Raw genomic sequence first — 14,872 nt, 5'->3', positions numbered from 1 at the left:
CCTTTATTAAAGTATATGTGTGTGTATATATATATATATAATTATTTTAAATTAGATAATATATACAACAGATGCACCAGTTGTATACTCCATCCCTGAGTGTTATCCTACTCCTGGTCTTGGGAATGCACTTCTGACTATAAGCTGAAGGGTTCACTGAGATCACCCTGTCTCAAATACCCAAATCTTTGGTGTGTGAAAAGTTCAGTGCCTGCCTTTGAGAGATTCAATTGTTGTGCTTGTGTCAGGTGTGGAATTCTTACTTTCCCTGAATCTGTTCACTTTAGGGGCTTCTCTGGCCCTCCTTCTTGACCACTGCTGTTAGGCAATTAATGGAAGCAGCCTCTACCGAGACTCCCATACCCCACCACAATCACAATTCCCTAGAACACTCCCTTTGTTGTGTATTGGCTGACTTTATTGAAGATTCAGGGCAATACAGGGCATTTACATCACAGAAACCAATCACCTTACACTAGCACTTTAGAAATCCTTATACATAAATGTCATTTAGATAATCCTCTCCCCCAGGTATTTCACTCTTCTCAGCTCCCTACAAGGTGCTCTGTAATCACTGTGTTGATCTGCTTTCCTGCCTCTCTTTCCCATTCTCATCAATTTCAGCAAAACAAGTTCACATTTACTTCATTTGATTCCATCGAGAAATTCAGCAGAGCTTTTGTTCTCCTCTTCTTTTTTGAGGGTCTATCTTTTCACAACTAAATGACTTGCCAAGGGATTTTCCTGAACAGAGACAGTTCCCTCCCTAAGAGGAAGTTTGATACCAGCTCTAAAGATAATTGATTTTCCTTTTACCCCGCTATATTGTACTATTTCAAGAGCTTTGTATCTGGCCTTTTCACATCCAACCCCCCTCCAAACCAGTCTCTGTGTGTGTTTCTGAAATGTACACTTGCTCTTGTCTCAGATCCTATATTGAAAACCTTCCCAATGTTTCCATCTCTCTGTCGTTCATTCAAAGCTTCCTTTGCGGGAGTGTCTGGGAGAGGGAAGCAGCAGCCACAAGAGAAACTTGCCCCAGAACCATCTCCCTAAAGAACAAAAGCCTTAATCTGAGGCACGGCAGTCACAAGTGGTACCTTAATGTACCGCTGGACTCTCATGGCAACTGAGGGAAGAGAAGAGAAAAACCCCTCTACCTCTGGGGGAGGGGCATGTGTGCACCCTGGGCCCAGCAGCCAGCTGGGGGAGGGGCAGGGGACTTTGTAAATCCTCTCTTCTCCCCATCTCCCACCAGACCGAGGGACACTGGGCCTTGCCTGGAATTGAGGATTAATCAGAGCATCAGAAAATGTCCTCTATCCTCCACCCTTCAACACCAGGCTAAACCTGGGGGAGCTTCAAGGGTCATATTTTCATTGAGGTCAGCACAAAGGGCAGACCCAGATCCAAGAGGGAAGTGGACACTGAGAAAATAACCTCTGGCGGCCAGCCCCAGCCTGAAGAGAAGATATGAAGCCTGAGGTGGGATGAGAGTAACCACAGCAACAACAAAACTCCTGAATAGGTCTCACAAACCTCTGACACTAAAGCCCTCACAGAAGGAAAGCTGTGCTCATCTCCAAGTGTTGCAGGAAGGGGAACCCAAGGGGCTCTTGTCTAACACTTGGAAATGAATTGTCCAAGGAGACACATGTGCTGACAAAGCAAGAGACTTTATTGGGAATGTGCGCCCAGGTGGAGAGCAGGAAGGTAAGGGAACCCAGGAAAACTGCTCTGCCACGTGGCTCACAGTCTCAGGTTTTATGGGGATGGGGTTAGTTTCCCGGTTGTCTCTGGCCAATCATTCTGACTCAGGGTCCTTCCTGGTGGCATGCACATCGCTCAGCCAAGATGGATTCCAGAAAAAAGGATTCTGGGAGGTTGGAAGGACATATGGACTGGCGTCTTCTCTCTCCTTTTGACCTTTCCCGAATTCTTCTGGTTGGTGATAGCTTGTTAGTTCCACATTCTTTACCAGGACCTCCTATTGTAAGAAAACTCAAGCAAGTGGTTACTATGGTCCCTGGCCAGGGAAGGTAGTTTTGGTCAGTGGATCCCCTAACACAGGCTCAAAGAATATTTACCTCAGTATTTACTATATTACACTAGATGAGCAACTTTCAACAGAATTATTAGACACATACAAAGGCAAGTAAAGTCACTCCAAAGAGAGAAGTCAGTCATCAGAACCAGACTCAGATATAACACAGACAGTGTGCTATTGGCAAAAAGACACACAGCAGACGAGGAAACTAAATAGGAAGCTCAGAGATAGACTCACATAAATATAGTCAACACATTTTTGCACAAATATGCAAAGGCAATTTAATGGAGAGAAGATGGTCTTTTCAACAAATGGTGAGGAAATAACTTGACATACACACACAAAAATAAAATAAAGTAAAAGGAAGCTTGACATAGCTCCAACATTATATGAAAATAACTCAAAAATGGATCATTGACTTAAACGTAAGATACAAAACTATGAAACTGCTAGAAGAAAATGGTGTGACCTTGGGTTTGGCAGAGAGTTTTTTAGTCATGAAAGCAAAGGCACAATCTAAAAAAGAAAAAAATTTGATAAATTGAACTTTATCAAAATTATAAATTTTACCCTGCGAAAGATGCTGATAATAAACTGAGCAGGACACTATGGGGTCCTCCCGGGTACAAAGGGTCCCTGGTTTCTTATTTGCAGGATAAAGGCTTCAGCATCCTAGATTTTCCTGAATACCAAAGAGCAGATTCAAACTCTTACTAATCAGAGAAGTGAGGGAATGCAGACACAGAGGAGGAGCAGCCAAGAAACAATAGTGCAGCGACGGGGCCGGGTTCTGGTTCCTCCTCAAGGGATACACATAACACTATCTTTGAGTTCTGGAAAACCAAGGTCCCCACCCAGGTGGAGGATGGTAACTTCAGGCTGAGCACAAGATTCCTGGAACACAGCCCTGTTACCTCACCACCATCCAATCAGAAGAAAGTCACATACCCTGCAGCCCTCACCCCAAATTTTGCCTATAAAAACTCCCTGAAAACTATTGGGGTGTTCGGGGCTTTTGAGCACAAGCCACCCATTCTCCTTGCTTGGCTCTGCAATACACCTTTCTCTCTCGGCTCCAAACTCCAATGTTTCAGTTTGTTTGACCTCAATGTGTGTCAGGCACATGAACTGACTGCATTTGGTAACAGAGAATGGAAAGAAAGGCCAGAGAATGGGGTAAACATTTGCAAAATACATACCTTACAAGACACTTGCAACCAGAATATATAAAGAAATCTTAAAACTCAAAAATATATAAAAAAAAACCCACTTAAAAAATGGGCCAAATCTGAACTGACATTTTACCAAAGGGCATACATAGAGGGCAAAGAAGCATATGGTAATATGTTAAACATTGAAGCTAGTTTTTAGGGAAATGCAAATTAAGATCACAATGGGATACCATTACATTAGCATAGATAAAACAAAACAAAACCAACAATTTCAAATGCTGATAAGGATGCAGTGCAACGGGCCCTCTAGTTCTAGTGGAGTGCAAAATGGTACAGCCACTTTAGAAAGCAGTTTGTCAGTTTCTTATAAAGTTAAACATGCACCTGCCAAATGATTTACCAATCCTACTTTTTTTTTTTTTAATTTAATTTATTTATTTATTTATTTATTTATGGCTGTGTTGGGTCTTCGTTTCTGTGTGAGGGCTTTCTCTAGTTGCAGCAAGCGGGGGCCACTCTTCATCACGGTGTGCGGGCCTCTCATTATCGCGGCCTCTCCTGTTGAGGAGCACAGGCTCCAGACGTGCAGGCTCAGTAATTGTGGCTCACGGGCCCAGCTGCTCCACGGCATGTGGGATCTTCCCAGACCAGGGCTCGAACCCATGTCCCCTGTATTGGCAGGCAGACTCTCAACCACTACGCCACCAGGGAAGCCCCCAATCCTACTTTTAGGTGTTTAGTCAAGTAAACTGAAAACTTATAATCACACAAAAACATGTATGTGAACATTTATAAAAACTTTATACATAGTTGCTAAGAACTGGAAACAACCCAGATGTCCTTCAACAGGAGAAGGGATAAACAAGCTGTGTGTATCCATAAGATGGAATACTACTTAGCAGTAAAAAGGAACCAACTATTGATTCATGAATGAACAGCATGAATGAATTTTAAATGCATTTTCTTAAATGAAAGAAGCCAGATAATAATAGTCTATATGTTGTGTGATTCTACCTATATGACATTCTGGAAAAGGAAAAATTATGGCAATGGAAAGCAGATTGGTGGTGGGTGAGTGGGGGAGGGGTTGACTCAAAGGAGCAGCAGGAGGGAGTTTGTGGGGGGGTGATGTTCTGAAAGGTATCATGATGGTAGATGTATGATTCTATGCATTCGTCAAAATTCATAGAAATGGACATCACGAAGAACAAGTTTTACTTATGCGAATTGAATAAAATAACCAGGATGTCAGTGGAAGTCAAGAAGGAATACAGACTGTGATAAATAAATACATGATATAATTACTAAAAGTGATGAGGAAAGAAAAGAGTTGACCTATGTAACTTTGGAAAACAATATTTTAACTAGATGGGGTAAGCCTGAAGACCAAAACTGTACGTGAGCTATTTACTCTACTTGATAAATTTGTTTCTCACAGGGGTATGGGTTAGCACTTCTGAAACTAGGATTGAACAAATAAATACATATACTGTAGAAAACAAATGCCAGATTTCTCATTGCCAGAAAGAAGTTTACAAATAATCAGGGGGAAGTTTAGAATGAACCCTGTGGTTCTAGATGAGATTCAGGGACATCAGTATGAACTCGTGTTTATTTTAATATATATATAGTTAGACATGGAAATAAATTTGGATGCATATATGTGTGCATGTGTATTCATTGGTTAGTATACATACATATATTCTCTGAGAAGGCCTCTTAGCAGTGACACCCTATTTAACACCCAGAACTTGGTTTCTGAAAAGCATTCTCCAATAGAAGGAATCAGGTCTCCTTGAAGAAAAGGTTGAGGGCAGGGAAAAATATAAGATGAGACCAGAGCATCTTGTTGTTTCAAAAAGTAAGAAAGTGAGAAAAGGAAAGTCAAAAGGAACAGCAACTTAAAAAATTTCCCAATGACCAAAGCTATAACAATTTGAGCAAAAAAATAATATAGTACTGGATTATAGCCCAAAAGATAAAATACACACTGATGAATCCATGCTTGTGTAAAGAAATAAGATAGGTCACTTCTTCCTTTCAGAGAAATTCCAATGAATAAATATAGACAGAATGAGGGACATAGAAAATTATCACTAGAACATTATAGCGAAAGTTGCTGCAGGCAAGCTATAAAGATGAATGCTAAAAATTAGTGGGCAAAAGTTTAAGAAGAAACTTTAGCATCACCACAAATGATTTCTCCTCAAAATATGTATTAATTACTGTGCTGGTTGTATTTATATGTTCATGAATTCTTTGATACGTTGCCCTCCGCAAGGCGGAGATTATGTCTTCTCCCCTTGGGTGAGGGCTGGCCCTAGCTACTGCATCACCAGTAACAAAGCATATTGACACCAGGTACCTTCTGATCTGATGTGCTGAGGAGGCACCCCACCTCTGCGGTATTCTTCCCCAAATTTCATCATCCCCGTCAATCATGAGCAAACATCAGACAAATCCAAGTCTAGGGACAATCTACAAATTATCTGACCTTTATTTTTCAAAAGGTCAAGGTCATGAAAGACAATGATAAACTGAGAGGATGTCAGTTAGATTAGAGGAGACGAAGGAGACAGAGAATCTAGTACAATGTGGATCCTGGATTGGACCCTGGAATGGAAAAAAGGACATTAGTGGAAAACTGGTGAAATCAGAATAAAGTCTGTAATGTAGTTAATGGTATTGTACCAGTGTTAATTTCTTTAGATCACTGTATCATGATTATGTAAATGCTAATGTTAGGGGAAGCTGGGTGAAAGATATACAGGGCACCTCTATACTATCTTTGCAAATCTTCTGCAAATATAAAATTGTTTCAAAATAATGGGTTTTTTTTTAAAGGAATATAACACTTTTTGAAGTTTTGTACCTTTGGTATCATCTAATTGTCAGCTCTTTGCTTCTTGGTCCTCAGAAAAAATCTTCAAAATGGCTACAATAGGCCATTTTCCTTTTCTCCAGGAACACTGATCCTGCCTTTTGAATGATCTTGGCAGTAGTAATAATAATAACAATAGTAGTTTACATTTATTGAGTGCTTACTACATACCAGGCACTCTGCCAAATACTTTACATAGACATCCACTCATTTCATACTCACCCCAGTCCTAAAAGAACGTTCTATCCAATGTGATAGAAGTGGAAACTGAGGCAAAGAGAAGTTATGCCCAAGGCTATATGATCAGTAGATGTGGAACAAAATAGATTCAAACCACTCAAGATGCCAGACTCCACAACCAATGCTAAGTATGATAATAATTTGAGTAATTAATATGTGCTTAACATCAAGTAATTTGTTGAGTGCTGTTTTATTGAACTGTGCATAAGGTAGTCATTTTTATTGTCTTGTTTTAATGATGAGGATGCTGAACCCTGGAAACTAAGCACCTGAGACGTCCCTCTTCATTCCAAGTCTGCTTCACTATCTTTCCAAAGATGTGTCTTTTCCTCCCTTGACTGCCTAACTCAGGGGCTACACTGTACACATTTTTTAAAATGATAAAACTGTGTTCTGATGTTCACCCTGATTTCAAATTGGTTTAAAATCAAAGTGATTTAAAATTGTTCCTTGTAAGTGGCGTGAGGCCTAGTATGCAGCGGTGGGAACACCACTGGGTCCCCGGATGTCACAGTAAGTGTCTCACATCATGACACCATCTAAAAACTCTCTACCTACCAGCCTGTGTTGCAGGCAGTTTTTATCAAAATAGACAGTTAACACTCTTTATGTCACAGAGCCTTCCGTTCAAAAACCAAACAACAAAGTCTTCCAGCAGAGGAATTTTCTCCTTACTTCCACACCTGAAGTGAGCCCTAAGGTAAAATCACCATCAAATGCTCTCTCAGAAAAAATAAATAAACAAAGATGCCACAAGCAAGAGAGGATAGCAGGAGGACACATTAAAATGACTTTTTAGCGTTACACAGCAGAGGAATTCCTGAGGCAGTAGGGTGAGATCAGATTGCCTCTGTTGCGTATTACCTTTCAAGCTTATGGCTTTCCAAAGTTGAATCTTGAACTGAACGCCAGGGGGCCATTTTGTACAGGAAAGGGATGTTATACTCACACTAAGGCTGTCCTTGATCTAGCTAAACACACCTGGAGTCCCTCATCTTCATCTCCATAGAGGTGACTGCCCAGTGCCAAGTGTAGGAAAACAATGGTACCATGCAACTCGGCAACCAGGTACCAGGAGGACACTGAAGGATGATGAAACCAGACCGGAAGGCAAAGCATCATGGGTATGGGAAACGGAATGTACTGGAAAGTAAAACAATTAGGTATTGTTCACAGCTCGAGCTAGATGAGAGCCTTTTCATTCCAATTTCTTATTTAATACCTTTCACTTATGAGCAGATCGAAGGGGATTGTTTAGATGGGGGAAAACACATATAGCAGCAATCTCTGTTTAGTCATTTAACAAATATTTACTAAACATTCACCATGTACTAGGCATTTTGCCAAATGCAGGAGTAGAAAAGGATTATAAGACAGTCTCTGAATTTTAGGAACTCATAGTCTGGTGGGGAAGATGGACTTGTAACCAAGTAATTGCAACCTAGTATGATAGATATGTCCTGATATAAAGGTGGGCATCAGCTTATCAGAAGAACCCAAAGATGGTGGGATTTCCTCTGTTTTAGGAGGGTGCAAGATTTTTTATAAAGTTTTTTTTTTTCCTATGGGAATAAAATAGTTACTAGTGTTCAGCGATACTTGGTAGGATAGATTTATGTACACCTGCAATGGTGATGCCATCATTGTCAGACATAAAATTAATTTGAAGTTTAATTAATCAGTTCTCATGCACCATTAGCTTCCTAGACAGGAAAAGTCCTCCTGACCTACTCCTACCCCATTTTTCTGGGTTCACTCCCAAATGGCTCCATAATGTTTCCACTTACACCAAAATGCCCATATTCCTCAAATGTATTTCTTTGTGCACCATCTCTGTGCTTTTGTATGTACTAGTTCTTCTACCTGGATTGTCTTCATAAATGCCTAACAAAATCCGATCCATTCTTTTAAGGGTCCATCCAATATTGCCTCTTCTATCTGGAAGTAAACTATTCCTCTTAGAACGTCGAGAGTGCAATCTTATGTCTACTTTATCTTACTAGTCACACATTTCCTTATGTTGCAGTTATTTCTGCCTCTAACTTATACATGATTTCAGACTAGGTCCCATGTGACTTTTTTTGGAGCTAGCACAGTAGCTGAGACATTGAATGGATTCAGCACAGTTGGCAAATAAATGTACTTGTGGAAAGAGATGATAATTTGCTAGAAAACTTGGACTTGACCAACCATGAGTAAGTCAAAAATGCTCTACAAAGAGGCAAGATACATTCCAGAATTACCCAGCAAAGAAAGGGGAGTGAAGATGTTAGTGGTTTTCTCAAATGTTTGAAGGGACCCAGTCATGGCCGGCTTCCTAGGTGTGCAACCCGTGCATCAGAGAGTGCTCTGTGTGTGTTTCAATGCGTTCCTATCACCATCTTGAAATTTTTAATAATTTTCTAACAGGAGGCCCTGAATCTTCATTTTGCTCTGGGTTCTGCAGATTATGTAGCTGGTCTTGGATCCAGTTTAAGAAGAAGTTTCAAGATTCAGAAGAGTTACTAGGAACCAATACATACCAGCCCTTGTTCATAACCTGGAGATTAACAATTGGAAAAGCCAAGATGGTCTGCATTATGTTTCTGCAGAGGTCAAAAGGATGTTATTTCCTTTCTGTCCTGGGTCTTTACCCCCCCCGCCACCCAGGAACAGCTATGTCTCTTGTCAGCTGGGGGTAGATGGATGTAAGGTGGCATGTTAGTTTGTTGGGGCTGCTATAACAAAGTACAGGCGTACCTCATTTCACTGTGCTTCACTTTATGACTCTTTGCAGATATTTCATTTCTTTTAATTGAAAGTTTGTGGCAACCCTGCATTGAGCAAGTCTATTGGTGTCATTTTTCCAGAGGCATTTTATCACTTTGTGTCTCTGTGTCACAGTCTCATAATATTTCAAACTTTTTCATTATTATTATATTTGTGATGATGATCTGTGACCAGTGACTCTTTGATGTTACTATTGCAAAAAGATTACGACTCACTGAAGGTTCAGATGAGGGTTAGCATTTTTAGCAATAAAGTGTTTTTTAATTAAAGTATGTAAATTTTTTTAGATATAGTGCTATTGCAAACTTAATAGACTACAGTATAGTGTAAACATAAGTTTTATATGCACTGGGAAACCAAAAAAAAAAATTGTGTGACACTCTCTATTGCAGTGGTCTGGAACTGAACTGCAATATCTCTGAGGTATGCCTGTACCACACACTGGATGGCTTACACAGAAATTTATTGTTTCATAGTTCTGGAGGCTGAAAGTCCAAGTTTAAGGCAGGGTTGGTTCCTTCTGAGGGCTGTGAGAGAGAATTTGTTCTATATCTTTCTCCTACGTTCTAATAGCCTTGGACGTTCCTTGGCCTGTAGATGGTGTTCTCCATGTTTCTTTACATCTGTATGTGTGTCTGTCTGTGTCCAACTTTCCCCTTTTTATAAGGACACCAGTCATATTGGATTAGGGCCCACTAGACCTCACTTTAACTTAATTACCTCTGTAAATACCCAATTTCCAAATTAGATCATTCTGAAACACTAGGGGTTGGACTTATATCTTTTTGGGGGGTGGGGTGGGGACAATTCAACCCATAATAGATGGACCTCTGTCAGACAGAATTGTTTTTATTTGTATATTAAATTATCTTTTGAGTAAGATTGGATAGGATTGAATTAAATCTCTCATTTTTCGGTGGTATTCTAAAGGACCTATGACTTCTGTACTCCTTTCCCTTAGAATTTTACTATTTAGAGGAAGCTAAAATCATTCTTCTCTCAGCATGTACAAGGTGTCATTAGGATAGTAAGAGGTGACTTAGACCTCAAGTTGACCCTTGGCTCTTATGGTTTAGCCACATAACAGGTACAGCCTTCTAGACCTGCTAGGGACCCTAAAGGTAACACAATAACTTTGCTTTACTAACGAAGAAATCCAAGTCCAAGAGGTTAAAATAATTTGCTTCAGAGCACTCAGCTAATTAAGGGTAGAAGTAGAATCAAAGCCATGTCCTTTAACTCTGAATATGGGAGCTTTTTAGTCTATCACTGTGCTCATATATACAAAAAAATATCCTAAAATCTTTAAGTCAAAGAGTTCTCAGATACACACCGCTTGTGTTCTCTCACTAATGCTTGCAACAAAGATTGTAAATGCTTAAATGCTCACAGGAGCCAGACAGATCATGGAAATAAATCAACCAGGTTGGGTGTTGTTTCCAGGGACTTGTGAAAAACTGAAAAACAGGGGCCCTTTCTATGAAAGTGGGCGAGGGGAGCAACCTGTTCTCAGCCCAGCTGCTTACTGCCCTGCGGAACCATGTGCTAACTTTTCCAGGTCTTCTGCTATTTAAAGGAGGTCTAATCTGGATTTTATGCAGAATTTTCTAACTTTTAAATGTGGGGAAAAATACATAAAATGTTAAGAAGCATTGCGTAAGCCAAATAAAAGTTTTCAGAGGGCCTGGCCAGTTGTAAGCCTCTGATTCATATCTTTTACTCCCTTCTTATTCATCTAATAATCCCTTTACTCCTTGGATATTGCTAGGTTTAAGAGCTCAAAGGCATCCTCAGAAACAAATGGAATCACCTTTGACAATAGATATTGAAGGCTTTCTGTTGGATTTCCTTAAGCTTTCTTTTAAGGCTTTTCATACCCTGAGTACCTATGTCATTGTAAACAGTAGCAAAGTTTGTATAATTAGTAGCCATTGGCAGTAAATGATTTGCCTTTTTTTTTTTTGGCTGTGAGGCCTTTGGGATCTTAGTTCCCCAACCAGCGATTGAACCCAATCCCTCTGCAGTGAAAGCAGGGAGTCCTAACCACAACACCGCCAGGGAATTCCCTGTCATCTTCATGTTTGAATTTCCCAAAACATCAGAAAGGTTTTGTGAGAAGGACATACATTTCTCAGTTTGGGTGACGGTTCAAGAATTCAACTTCAGGGCTTCCCTGGTGGCGCAGTGGTTGAGAATCTGCCTGCTAATGCAGGTGACACGGGTTCGAGCCCGGGTCTGGGAAGATCCCACATGCCGCGGAGCGACTAGGCCCGTGAGCCACAATTACTGAGCCTGCGCGTCTGGAGCCTGTGCTCCGCAACAAGAGAGGCCGCGATAGTGAGAGGCCCGCGCACCGTGATGAAGAGTGGCCCCCGCTTGCCGCAACTAGAGAAAGCCCTCGCACAGAAACGAAGACCCAACACAGCCAAAAATAAATAAATTAATTAATTAATTAAAAAAAAAAAAAGAATTCAACTTCAGGGGGAGGGACAAATTTGCAATTTGGAATTAACAGACACACTATATAAAATAAACAACAAAGACCTACTGTATAGCACAGGGAACTATTTTCAATACTTTATAATAAACTATAATGGAAAAGAATCTGAAAAATAATAGATATATAGGTATATGTATAACTGAATCACTTTGCTGTACACCTGAAACATTGTATATCAACTACACTTCAATTAAAAAAAAAAAATTAGAAAAAAAAGAATTCAACTTCCTGGAGGTGAACTTCCGGTTCAAATGTTTTCGGGCAGAGAGCCTATCTAATGCTTGCTGTGATAGTGTCTGTACAGATGGTTTATCATAAAATAGTGACAACACCAAGCTCAAACTTCATATACTTATCTTCCTCTTAATTCTCCAGGGCAAGGTGAAATTTTTGTTTTTTAATCTCACATTTTACCGCCGGAGACTGATTATTCCTTTAGAGAGCAAGTCACTCCCTCACTCACCCCTGCACAAAAGTCTGCCGGTTTTATGTCATTAAATGACCCCTTGCTTCCCCTGGAGTTTCTACCTTGGCTTGTCTGTTAGTGCTATTCAGGTGGCATGGGGGGGTGTTTTCCAATATGGAAAGAACGACTTTCCACCTTTGAAGCATTTCATCTCAGGTGGCGTTCTTTAGACAACTTAACGTGGATTCTTTCCCTGTCTTTCTCTTCCCCTCTTAGGCACGCAGGCGCTCTGGTGGCATTTTTCATTCTTCACACTGAAAAAATTGTGTGGAAGACAATAGGCTTGTTTCTAATTTGGCGTTTCCGAAAGCTTGGCAAAATAGAAATAAGTCTGTATTCAAAAGTTGAAAAAGAGCATGTAAATAGCACTAACTGAAATTTGTGATTAAACAATTAACAGAAAAGAACCTTACGAAGTCATTAAAAAGTATAGAGAGGGAGGCACTTCCGGCTTGATCATTACGGGGTTCGAACTGTTATTATTTAACACTGACTGAGCACCGGCCACGTGGGAGCCAGCCTGTGAACAGCGGAGTCGGAAATAGTCCTTTCCCAGTGGTATTCTCATTGGTGTTTCTTCCCAGCAAGAAAACCTGAAAGAGTTTTAGGGAGCGCTCTATAGAGATATAGAAATAAGGAAAGAGGCTGTAGATAACATGATCATTGGGGACCAAGGTAAAGAGAACATTGGCTTTGGAGCAAAACAAACATACAAACAGACAAAACTGAGTTTGAATTTGTCTTCCCTCTATTTATCTCTGGGACCTTGGGCAAATCATTTCATTTCTCTCAGCCTCAGTTTCTTCATCTATAAAATGGGAGTACTATTATATCTCTTAAAGTTTTCATGAGACGAGATGATGATTCAGGTAAAGTCAAAGAACATCCTAAATACTCAGGAAAAGGTCGCCATCTAATTATGATTATTGCTGCTAACTGTCTTCATTCATAACCATCTCATTGTTTCATAACATTAATTAATTTGTAGGATATTTAAATGTCACAAAGAATTTGAGAAAGGAATTTAAAGGGATCAGGGAAAAGTATACCAGTCAGTTAGGATTATGTTAGTTCATTTGACTTTAAGCCAAGCAAATGTTCAGCTGCCAGTTAAAAATGTACCACCTGCCTTTCCCTTCTCTTTAATATATTCTTTAAAGCAGCATGGTGGAAGATATCCAGCTAGACTCAGAGCGTGCCTTTTAATTTTCAATTTTGAGCATCCTGATTCTAGGAGGAATCCTACTTTTGGGCCTGTAAACAATGAAGGAATTTGAAAGCTTGCACCCTCCATGTTTACAGGGAACACTGCTCCAGACAAATGCAGTTGTAATATGTTTTGCTTAAGACTTATCTCGGTTCATATAGAGTGATATTATTTTCCCCTATGAATAGTAACAGATGCAAGGGGAAGATTACATAAGAATGGCTTAGTAGAGATAAGGATATTTTCACTTGTGAGAGATGAAACATGTTAGGGGGAAAGCAGAGAACAAAAGCTCTCTTCCACAGTAGGGAATATATTTGATGACCTAATGCAAACATTATACACTTTGGAAGGTGCTTGATATTACAAGTATCATTTTGTACTGTGTGCTCCACTCAGCATATTTGCTATTTTATTTTAATACACATGATTAGCACTAGAAGTGGAGAGTGTTACGGATAAGAAGTTATACAAACATGGAGAATGTCGCTGCAGTGATCAGGACAAAGCCAAGGGGGCAGGCATGCCGGGTACCCCACCGAGGGGCTGACCTGCCCCATTCTGGTCAAAGGAATACAGCAGGTGGTACAGTGGAGTTCAAACAGGCAAGAATATTCAATGTGACTACTTCTTACAAATAAATAGAATTTTTAAAAAGAATTAAAAATGTCCAGTACAGTATTTGGAACATAGTAGACACTTAACGGATGGAAATTTATTTATTTTTTAGCCTCTTTTCTTTCAGAAAGTGTAATGTTATTGCTGGCAAATGGAATATTAGTGACTATTCATTGAGCACCTATTATGCAGCATGAATCTTCTAATGAAAATCCTTTTTTGCTTCCGTCATAGCACTTAAATTTTTTTCTTCCTCGGAACTCACCTTCCTTCGATTCCTGTGATAGGCTTATCTGACTCCTAGGGTCAAAAGTCTAGCTGGGGCAGGTCAAGTTGTCTAAATAAAAACAAACTTTTTTGGGGGGCGCGCTGCTCAGCTTGTGGGATGTTAGTTCCACAACCAGGGATTAAACCTGTGCCCTCGGCAGTGAAAGTGTGGAGTCCTAACCACTGGCCCACCAGGGAACTCCATACAAGGACCTCCTGTATAGCACAGGGAACTCTGCTCAATAGTACGTAAAACACCCCAAATGGGAAAAGAATTTGAAGAAGAATAGATACATGTATATGTATAACTGAATCACTTTGCTGTACACCTGAAACTAACACAACATTGTTAATCAACTGTAGTCCAATATAAAATAAAAAGTTAAACAAACAAACAAACAAAAAAACAACTAAACCAAACAGAAGAAGACAAGACCCTACCTCAGAACTCAGCCTTAGTAACGTGAGAGACCCTGAAGGACTTCAGAGTTGAAAATTTTCCACCATGGCCTTTGCATGTTCTTTCCCGAGACAGCTGCTCCTTTTCCACTCCCTTTTGGGCACAACTTTGATTTCTAACTGTTCTTGATCCTTCTTGATAAAACTTAGATTGACCAACAATGGGGTGTGGCCCGGGGAATCTGCATTTTTAACAAGCTTCCAGGTGGTGCAGAGATTGCTGGTTCATAGACCACACTTTGAAGG

This window comes from Balaenoptera physalus (assembly GCF_965194825.1).
Source record: "Balaenoptera physalus genome assembly, chromosome: 4".
NCBI lineage: Eukaryota > Metazoa > Chordata > Mammalia > Artiodactyla > Balaenopteridae > Balaenoptera > Balaenoptera physalus.
This window is presented reverse-complemented; position numbering follows the sequence as displayed.